Source organism: Octodon degus, unplaced genomic scaffold (genome assembly GCF_000260255.1).
Source record: "Octodon degus isolate 3935 unplaced genomic scaffold, OctDeg1.0 scaffold00323, whole genome shotgun sequence".
Lineage (NCBI taxonomy): Eukaryota > Metazoa > Chordata > Mammalia > Rodentia > Octodontidae > Octodon > Octodon degus.
Window position 1 is genome coordinate 466,943 of NW_004524899.1, and position 9,422 is coordinate 476,364.

Below are 9,422 nucleotides of genomic sequence, written 5' to 3' on the forward strand. Positions count from 1 at the left end.
TATCACACTTACTGGTGGCCAGGTGTCGCTTGCGGGACTGAGCTACTGCTATTTCCTTGATATCCACCCTGTAGACCCAGACAGAATCATGACCCATAGGTGTAGGAGAAGTCCATTTGTAGAGTGTGCTGATGGAACTATCTTGTTGCTATATACAAAAGAATAATCGAAAGACTGCTTTTGTATACCTCTTATTCTCCTGTGTTTAATTGTTTGCCCTATTTGGTGGGTTCTTTCCATTCTCATTCATGGAGTTATGGTCATTTTGCTCCCCCTCTAGAACATCTTTTAGTAGTCTGTGTAGATTTGGCTTTGTCATCATGAAATTCTTAAGTTGTTCTGGCTCTACGAAGTTCAAACTCCTCCAATTAGGTGTGACTTGGATCTGGTTACTGTGCTCCACTTCTTCCTGTTGCAGCCCTTGGAGTTGAACTCTCTGTGCCACTCTGGCAAGATGTTCTGTTCCTGAATCAGCTCAGTTGGTCTTCCCTCTAGCCTCTTTGCAGGGAGTTCTGCTGCAAGTTCCATGCTGGGCCTGGTCTCTGGGTCAAATAGGGAGCTGGCAGGCCCCGGGTCATCTCACTCACATTCCAGTCCTGGGCTCTGGGTCGAATGAGGATGCAGTGGGCCCGGGCAGTCTCACTCACATGCCAGGCCTGCGCTCTGGGTCAAATGAGGATCCGGCAGGCCTAGGCGGTCTCACTCACACACTGGGCCTGGGCTCTGGGTTGCCATCAGCATATAATTGTTATCTAGGAGAAAACATTGGATAAAATCTCCAAGGTAGTGATGTGTAAAGAAGGAAGGATCAAGAACTGAGTCCTGGGGACCTGTAATGTTTGAGGCTGGGAAAATGGAACAAATCAGCAAAGGCAGCAAGAAGAAGTAGGAAGAGAAGTAGAGGAGAAACAATATTTTATAAAAAGTGAAACTGTAAGTAGTTAGTGACCTTAATAAGAGCAGGTTTGGTGAAGTGGTACAGTGCAAACCCAGTGAAACTGGTTAAGAGATGAGGGAGGAGAGAAAAGAAAGGTGCTGACTCTTGGTGTTCTTTCCTGTGGTTTTGATAGGCAGGCAGAAGGAAACATATTAGTGGTGGGACAGGGAAATGATGCTGACAGTTATTTCCTTTTTTTAAAAAAAGTGGAAGAAATGGTGGTTTATATAGTGATAGGAAAGGTCTAGTAGAAAGGGAGGATTTGATGGTACAAGAGAGGGAAATAGGCAGAACTTGTGACCCATTTCCGTGGTGAGGAGGTCAGGCTTAAGAAGCTTTGTCAGAAAACAAGAAGTGTTCTCCTTTTGGTTTCTCATCATGGACCCCATGGCTGCCATGCATATGGATCCTGATCTAGCCAAGCAACTCTTCTTTGAAGGGGTCACTGTGCTCATTCTAAATATGCCCAAGGGGACAGAGTGTGGCATTGACTATAATTCTTGGGAGGTAAGACCCAAGTTCCAGGGTGTGAAGATGATTCCACTGGGTGTTCACTTTCTTCACTATAGTTCTGTGGACAAAGCCAATCCCAAGTATCTGGGTCCTTTTATGGACTTCTTCCTTAGCTTGCAGCAGTGGGAGCTGATAGTCCTGCGATGGAATGCTCTCCAGGAAGAGGTGGACTTGTCTCCAGCCCCAAAGGCTGAAGTGGAAGCTATGAGGGCCAATCTCCAGGAGCTGGACCAGTTTCTGGGACCTTTCCCATATGCCACACTCAAGAAATGGATCTTGCTCACCAACTTTGTCAGTGAGGCCACACTAGAGAGGCTGCGTTGTGAAAGCCGGCAAGTCTGTGCCTTCTCAGATGTGCTGCCTGTACTCTCCATGAAGCACACCAAGGACTGGGTGAGGCAAAATCTACCCCAGTGTGGCACTGAGTGCAAAAGTTATCAAGATGGTCTAGCCCAGCTGCCCGAGATGAAGCCCAGAGCTGGAACAGAGATCTGCTTCTTAGAGGTACCCACACAGATGTTCCCAGTGGGTGCCATACCAGCAGAGGTAACAAGCCACAGCATGGACTTGAGCTATGCACTGGCAACTGCTCAGCAAGCAGTTCCCCACCAACCCCCAGGATGTGCTTTGTGAACTCCAGTTTGCCTTCATGTGTTTCTTCCTGGGCAACACGTATGAGGCATTTGAGCACTGGAAGTGGCTCCTGAACCTTCTGTGATGGTCAGAAGCAGCCATGGTGAAGCACCACCATGGCTCATCTCCATTAACCTCATCTCCATCCTGTGCCACCAACTTGGTGAGATCCCAGCTGACTTCTTTCTGGACATTGTTTCCCAAGACAACTTCCTCACCAGCACCTTACAAGTTTTCTTCTCTTCAGCCTGCAGCATTGCTGTGGATCCCACCCTGAGGAAGAAAGCTGAAAAGTTCCAAGACCACCTGACCAAGAAGTTTTGATGGGACTTTGCCTCAGAGCCTGAGGACTGTGCCCCACCAGTGGTGGAGCTCCCTGAAGGCCTCAAGACTGGCTAACTCTGTGAACACAGGGCCTGTGAGAGGCCCCTTCTCACATGAATGCAGTCCTGGCCTCTCCGTTCGTTCACCTTGTCCTAAGACTTTCCGGGACAGCAGTGCAACCAGGTTCTGCAAAGATGGAGCCAAAATTCCCTCCTTCACCAGTAAATAATTTCCTTTATTATAAGAGAGAGAGACAGAGAGAGAGAGAGAGAGAGAGAGAGAGAGAGAGAGAGAGAGAATGAAAGAGAGAAAGAGAAATATACCTGGCATCATGTCTTTGAGTAGAAAAAAAGGAATGGGCATGTGCTTGAGCAGGGATAGGTGGGGGAGAATTGGCTTTGAGTAATGACACAGATGGCTTCTTCCTAGTACCCTCCCCCCCAAAAAAGCTGAAAGTATGAGTGCAGATGCTGTTGGTGCAGAGATACACTAGTGGGATTTTGTGGAACTTATTTAAGTTCCTTTATTCTCAGTGATAGAGGAAGCAGAATTATCTTCTTAAATAGACAGGAGGTAGATGTTGAAGGTTTGAAAAGAAAGAAGACATGGAATATATTGAGGCAGTGGGAGAGTGATATAGGAAATGACTGAAGGCAGCATATATGGCCCACTTGAAGTGAAGGGTTCATTAGGGTAAGGTGAGCACAGTTGGCACAGTGGTGCACTGTTTCTCGGCTTCTTTCAGTTGCCCTGCACAGGCAAGGAGCAGTAACAGCACTGATTTAGTCAGGGAAGGCTTGCATGGTAGGTGATGGCAAAGGAAGTTTGCAAGGTAGTGAATTTTTTTTTTTTTTTTTTTTTTATTACTCAAGTTCGTTTGTTTATTTTTATGTATTTAGGACAGGGTCTACAAGGTCTACAAGGTCTCACTATACAGATTAGACTCGTAGTAATTTTGTTTTCAGCCTCCCAAGTGCTGGGATTACAGGGCATACCACCACACCCAGTCTCAATCACTGTCTCAGTGCGCATCTGGGGCAGGGCCAGCACAGCAAGCTGGGGGAACAAACCTCGGCCACTGTGCTCTGCCTAAGCAGGCACTTTGGTCTGCTGAGCTTTCGGGCCAGCCTAAAGTAGTGAATTTTAAGACTGCATTCAAGTGAAGCAACAAAGGGAATGAGACATGAAGGAAGTGAGGGCCTGAAATGGTAGCAAGCTGAATGGGTGGTGGATTTTATTGAGTGAAAGGATTGAAAAGGAGTGTTCAAGGACAAAGTGGTTTGAAGTTGAGAATATGGTGGGAAGAAAGGGGAGGGATGGCCATGGTTTTATGCATGGATGAGATAGAAAAAGTCATGGGATAAAATGAGGTTAACGTTCTGAGAAGCCACAATTAGAAAAGTTGCCTAAGTGAATATCAAAATCAGAAGAACAAGTTGTGGTGTTGGAATGGGTGATCACAAGCCAGGAACTACAACTTCACACAATGAGATGAAGTAATTGAAAGTCAGTGACTAAGGAAAAGTGACAGGTGATACAATTTTATGACACAAGATACAAAATGGGGTGAGGGAAAATGGTACAACATGGCAATGATATACAAAACTTTCACCAGACTTTCATTGGAAAGGATGTACAGCACCCACTCAACAGAGACATAGGGAAAACAGTGCTTGTAGGGAAAAGCTGGTATCAGGGTAAGACAGTGAAGGGAACAGTCCAAAAAGAGGTTGAAAATGAGTAAAGGATGGGTTTTCCTAATGGCTCAGGGTACTTCCAGAGTGTATCATCAAGGATATTTTAAGATGCTGAGGGCACATAGCCATATAGAGATTAGAGAGTGAGCTGAGTGGTGACTTGGAAGTCTTAATTTTTGGAGGTGGTATGTAAACTGAGAAAATGAGCCCAATGAATCTTGATTCTAAAGCAGGTGACACAGTGAGGCTGAGAGTGTTGGTGGCAGGAAGTAGTAGGTGATCTTTTGCCTGGAAGAGGAAAAAATAGGGACCACTGTTACTCAAGGGGTCATGGAGGTAGAGTTAGGGGACCAGTTTTACTTTTAGCTCTTAGCTGTTTGTGATTTCTGATGACGGAGTATTGTCAAGGGGTATGGTCTTGCTTCTACAATATGGATGTAGAGAACAAAGAAGCAGAGGAAGGTAAAGATTAGGCAATTGGCAATACATGGAAGAAGTTTGAGGCTAGTTCTAGCTTGCCAAGTCTAATTTTCAAGTAATTCATATTATGAAAATTGGAATCTTCAATGAGTACAATTTATGTGAACTATACCTCCCAAAATTCAATTTTAAAAAATACTAAAATTTTTCGGTTCTAGATACTCAGAGGAATCTAGGTAGTTTTGAAGTTAATTTTTGGCTTAGCTGTATTGGAGAGGAGGAGAGTTTCTCTCTATCGAATACCTGCCATCCACCTTACCCAGACTTCTTTTAATTGCTTTGCTGTTCTGTGTTCCCCAATATCCTTGGCTTTCAAAGTTGTAATGAGTTACACCGATCGGTATTTGATATGCCAGATACCATTACCTGTTAATAGAATTTTATGAGACTATTTGTCAGCTGTTAATTTGATTATGCTTTAGTGATCTGGTAACCTTTTAAATATCAGAATAAAGTCCTCACTTGTCCTTATTCTGATTTGACGGCTGTCGTGGTTCATAGACTTTTCTGTTTTGTCTTTTTTTTTTTGGTAAATTCCTATGATTTTACTACAAAGCTATGCTTGGAAACTTTTGTTTTATTGGAATAACATTCTTATAAATAAGAGCTATCATTACTGAGAGTGCCATCTCAACTTTCACCTAAACTCATTTACTCTAAGTGCCCCAGTTCTAAGATATGCCCTGAAAGCTTTCTCATTAGATTATGACTTAATCAGTAGACTATAACTAAATTAGTGCTATCTCTTGGTACAAGGATATACAGAAAACTGTATGACCATAAGCAGGAAAGGAATGTTCATATTTACAGATTGGAAAGTAATAAAACTTTCATTGAAAAAGTAGATTGTGGGTAAGCTTTTAATCCACTTTTGTAGTTTCAGTTTAATTTAATTTAAACAAATTAGGAATTTTAAGTACTGGTTATTGCATGCTGAAGGGTTAGGTAACAGCTTTGGCACAAAACAAAGGTAAAGAATAGATTGTTAATTTTCAGTGGTTTGATAGTCTAAGGGCCTTCATCTATTTTCTGTAATAAGGATTATCAGTGACATATAACTTTGCCTAAAGGTTCTGGAAAGTTCATTCTTGGTTATAGAAAGTAAGAAAATAAAGGTGAGAGATAAATTGACATGGACTAGGGGAAAAGATAGATGGAATGGAGATAATGAGAAGAGTATTTTCTTAGGGGGGAAAAAAAAAAAACCTTTCTAAGGGCTGGCCAATTAGCTCAGCAGATTACAGAGCCTGCAAGCAGGTGCAGGGGCCAGGGGTTTGATCCCTGGGCCTGCCATGCTGGCTCCACCCCCCAGGCACACTGAGATGGCAACTGAGACTGGGTGTGGTGGGGCACACCTGTAATCCCAGCTCTTGGGAGGCTGTAAACAGGAAAATGCGCAGATCACTATGAGTCCGATCTAGTAGTGATATCCTGAACACTCTGTAGACTCTTCCCTAAAATACAGGAAAAAAAAAAAAAGCTTTTTAAATTTATAATTACTGGGCCAGCAGTTTAGCGCAGCGGACTAAGTGCTTGCTTAGGTAAGTACAGGGGCCAGGGTTTGATCCCTGGCACTGCATGCAGCACTGGCCCCACCCCTGGGTGTGCTGAGCCAGCAATGGAGTCCAGGTGTGGTGGTGCACTTCTGTAATTCCAGCACTAGGGAGGCAGAAAACAGGAGGATCACTATGAGTCTGAGCTGCATAGTGAGACCCTGCACACACACACACAAATTATAATTACTTACTCCTTTTAAATAAAATAATAAAATTAGGATTCTTAAACCTTCCATTTTCTGATAAACTTCTCATAATAAAACATCCAGTGAAATCTTTGATTAGGAGACTTGTCTAAGGAAAGCACAATGTTAATTTTATGTAGTATGGTAACCATTGAGTGTTAAAACACAAAGGCATAATTAGTCTTTGCCTTGCATCTTGTTATTTTACACAATTATGTTTTTTTGTTTCTTTGTTTTGTTTTGATGAGACAGGGGCTATAATCCATTTCAGGCCTTGAGCTGACTGTACAGCTCCAGGCTGACTTTGAAGTCATGGTGATCCTCTTGTCTCAGTCTCCCAAACGCTGTGATCGTAGGTGGGTATCACCTTGCCTAGCTACTTTACACAAGTTTGTAGGTTAATGGTGGCGATACCTTTACATACTATCAACTGGCGCACTGTAGTGTCTGGAAGACCCAAAATGTTGCCAAGTTTGGAAATTGGTACCAGCATGATTGGCTGTTTATACTGTCAGCTAGAACGTGTTGATAGAGTTGTTTGGGCTTCCTGAGTACATGATGGTTTGATTCAAAAAAGGAGCATTCCACATGTGTGAAGTGGTATGTGAGTGCAGATCTTAGATGTTATGTAGTCTTACTTCTGCCTCATTATTCTTAGGTTCAAAGGGTGGAGAAATGGTTCTGCACTTCGCTAGGAGAGTAGTGCCAATGAATTTATAGCCATCCTTGAGCATTCACACTCAATCCTTTGACCATGATTTATTTATGTTCATCATGTGTATAAAGTGCACAAAATTCTTCCAAAATGACCCTGAAAAAGCCCATTTCACTAGCAGACATGCACAACCTGTGGCCAGGATAGTCATGGCTTTCCTGGACTACACTGAGTGGAGAGGAATTGTCTTAGACTCCATACAAAACATATAATGCAGTTAGTGTGTGTGAACTAAAAACTTCCTTTTTTTCAAAAAAGAAAGTTTCTAACATGCATGTTCAACCAGTGGCTCACAGGTTGGATTCACTTACATTCTAGCATCAAAAAAACCCTCAAGAGTTCAGGTTCGCATCATCTGAAACAGGTCCAGAAATGAATGAAGTCTTCTTGAGTAGGAAGATTCAGATATTGGGACTAAAAACTTAAAAGTCTATTTCATACACTTTTGATTTGGGGGTTAAGGACAGGTGACTACAGAAAACAGTTATGTTCAACAAGAGTGGAAACGGGTGACCAAGCTGTCACGTAGCTCTTAAAACCCTGATTTGAGGCAGGCGTGTCACTCGTTTGGATGTAGCCTCTTAGTCAAAACAACTCCACAAGTCTTTCTGAGACAGGCCCCACTTCTCTCTGGAATGGGAGGTAAGGTCCTGTGGAGCAAACAGTGCTCTGAAGCTTCTTGATATCTTTTTTTTTTTGATAATGTCTGAGTCCTATATTTAAGACTCTGAAAGGTCTGGGGATGGTAGAATGCTTGCTTGACAGGGAGAAGGCTCTGGAATTGAGTCCTAGCATTATAAAAAAGAAAACAAAATTCTTTGAAACTCTTGTGTCTAGTTGAGGAGGCAGGTCCTATGAATCTTAGAGCTCCTCATGTGGATGATCGAATTAACACAGAGATATATTTTGAACGTGGGATTGAATGGAGGGCCTTGGCTGTGAGAGGTGTTGGAAGTTGGGTTTGGGATGCCTGCCTAACACCCTAGTAGAGACAGCTTCAGAAACAGGAGTGTGGGTTACTGGAGCTCTAAGGAGCCTTCTTCTCTTTCCATTTTCTAAATGAATATGAAAGTGAGGTCTGGATGGTAGATAGGGAGTAAGATGATTAAAATTAGGACAATTGAAATGAGGTAAAATCAGGTCTGTTGGCTGGAGAGATGGCTCAGTGGAATAAGTGCTTCCCTGGCAAACACAAGGGCCTGAGTTCAATCCCCGGTTCAGAAAAAAAAAGAAAAAAAAAAAAAAATCAGGTCTGTTGTTGTTTAGTGCTGTACCATTTGTGATCTCCATTTTATATATGGGCACTTTGTGTTTGTAAAGATTAAATAACATGGGCCGGGTGATAGCTTGATGGTCCAAGCACTTGCCTGGCAAGCACAAGGATCCAGGTTCGATCCCCATAGTGCCTGCTGTGCTGGCCCTGCACCATGCTGGCCACTGAAATCCAGCGTGGTAGCACATGCATGTAATTTCAGCCCTGGGGAGGTTGAGACAGGAAGATCATTGTGGGTCTGAGCTATGTAGGGAAACCCTATACCAAATAAATAAAGCTTAAAAAAAAAACAAAACAAGAAAGAAAAGAGATTAAATAACATGAAAACACTTGATACAGAAATTAAACCATTATTTTTGTGTTTAACTCCAAAACCAGGTGGATTAATTCATGACAGTTCCTGCTAGACAAAAGATAACCATTATTATGACTGATGTCTTAGTTACTTTTTACTTATTGCTGGGACAAATACCCGACACTCAGAATGAAAGAAGGAAAGGTTTATTTAGCTCACAGTTAATGGATGTTTCAGTCCATACTCAGCTGGGTCCAACACAGAGCAGCACATAGCAGCAAGCAACCTTTCATGGTGGTGGCAAAGAGCAAGAGCGCAAGGGAGGGGTAGCAGCAGCTCAAGCAGCTAGCTTCTCTTCCCACCTTACATTGTAAAGCAAATTACCTGCCCCAGGGCAGGGGCAGCTTCCACACCCACAGTGATCAATCACAAACTCCAGAAGCCACCCCAAGACTACATGAGGCTTTAGGGGGACACCTAGACACAAACCATAACAACTGAAATATTTGCATTGCTTTTTTTCTTATTTATTCCAGGCCTTACTGTGGCATACAAATTTAAAGGGGGGGGGGAGAACCTCAGAATACACTTCTAATTTTAAACATTTCTTTGCTCCCTTTAGAAAATGAATGGCCTTTAGAATTTGACTGAAAATGACTTTTACTTTTATCTTTAGAAGTTCACAAAGAAGTGGTCACACACATCAATCACAAATGAGTAAGTTTTTATCATGGTGAGAACTGTACTTTATCCATTTACATGGAAATAAAACTTCCTCTCTGCTAAGGAGATCCTCTACTTTCCTACAGTTAAA

The 9,422-nt window shown here is 42.6% G+C and overlaps 1 pseudogene; it reads left to right on the forward strand.

The window, feature by feature from the left end:
• The first annotated feature begins 1,324 nt into the window (after positions 1–1,324).
• On the forward strand, positions 1,325–2,482 carry LOC101566424 (annotated as a pseudogene).
• Positions 2,483–9,422: the final 6,940 nt, after the last annotated feature.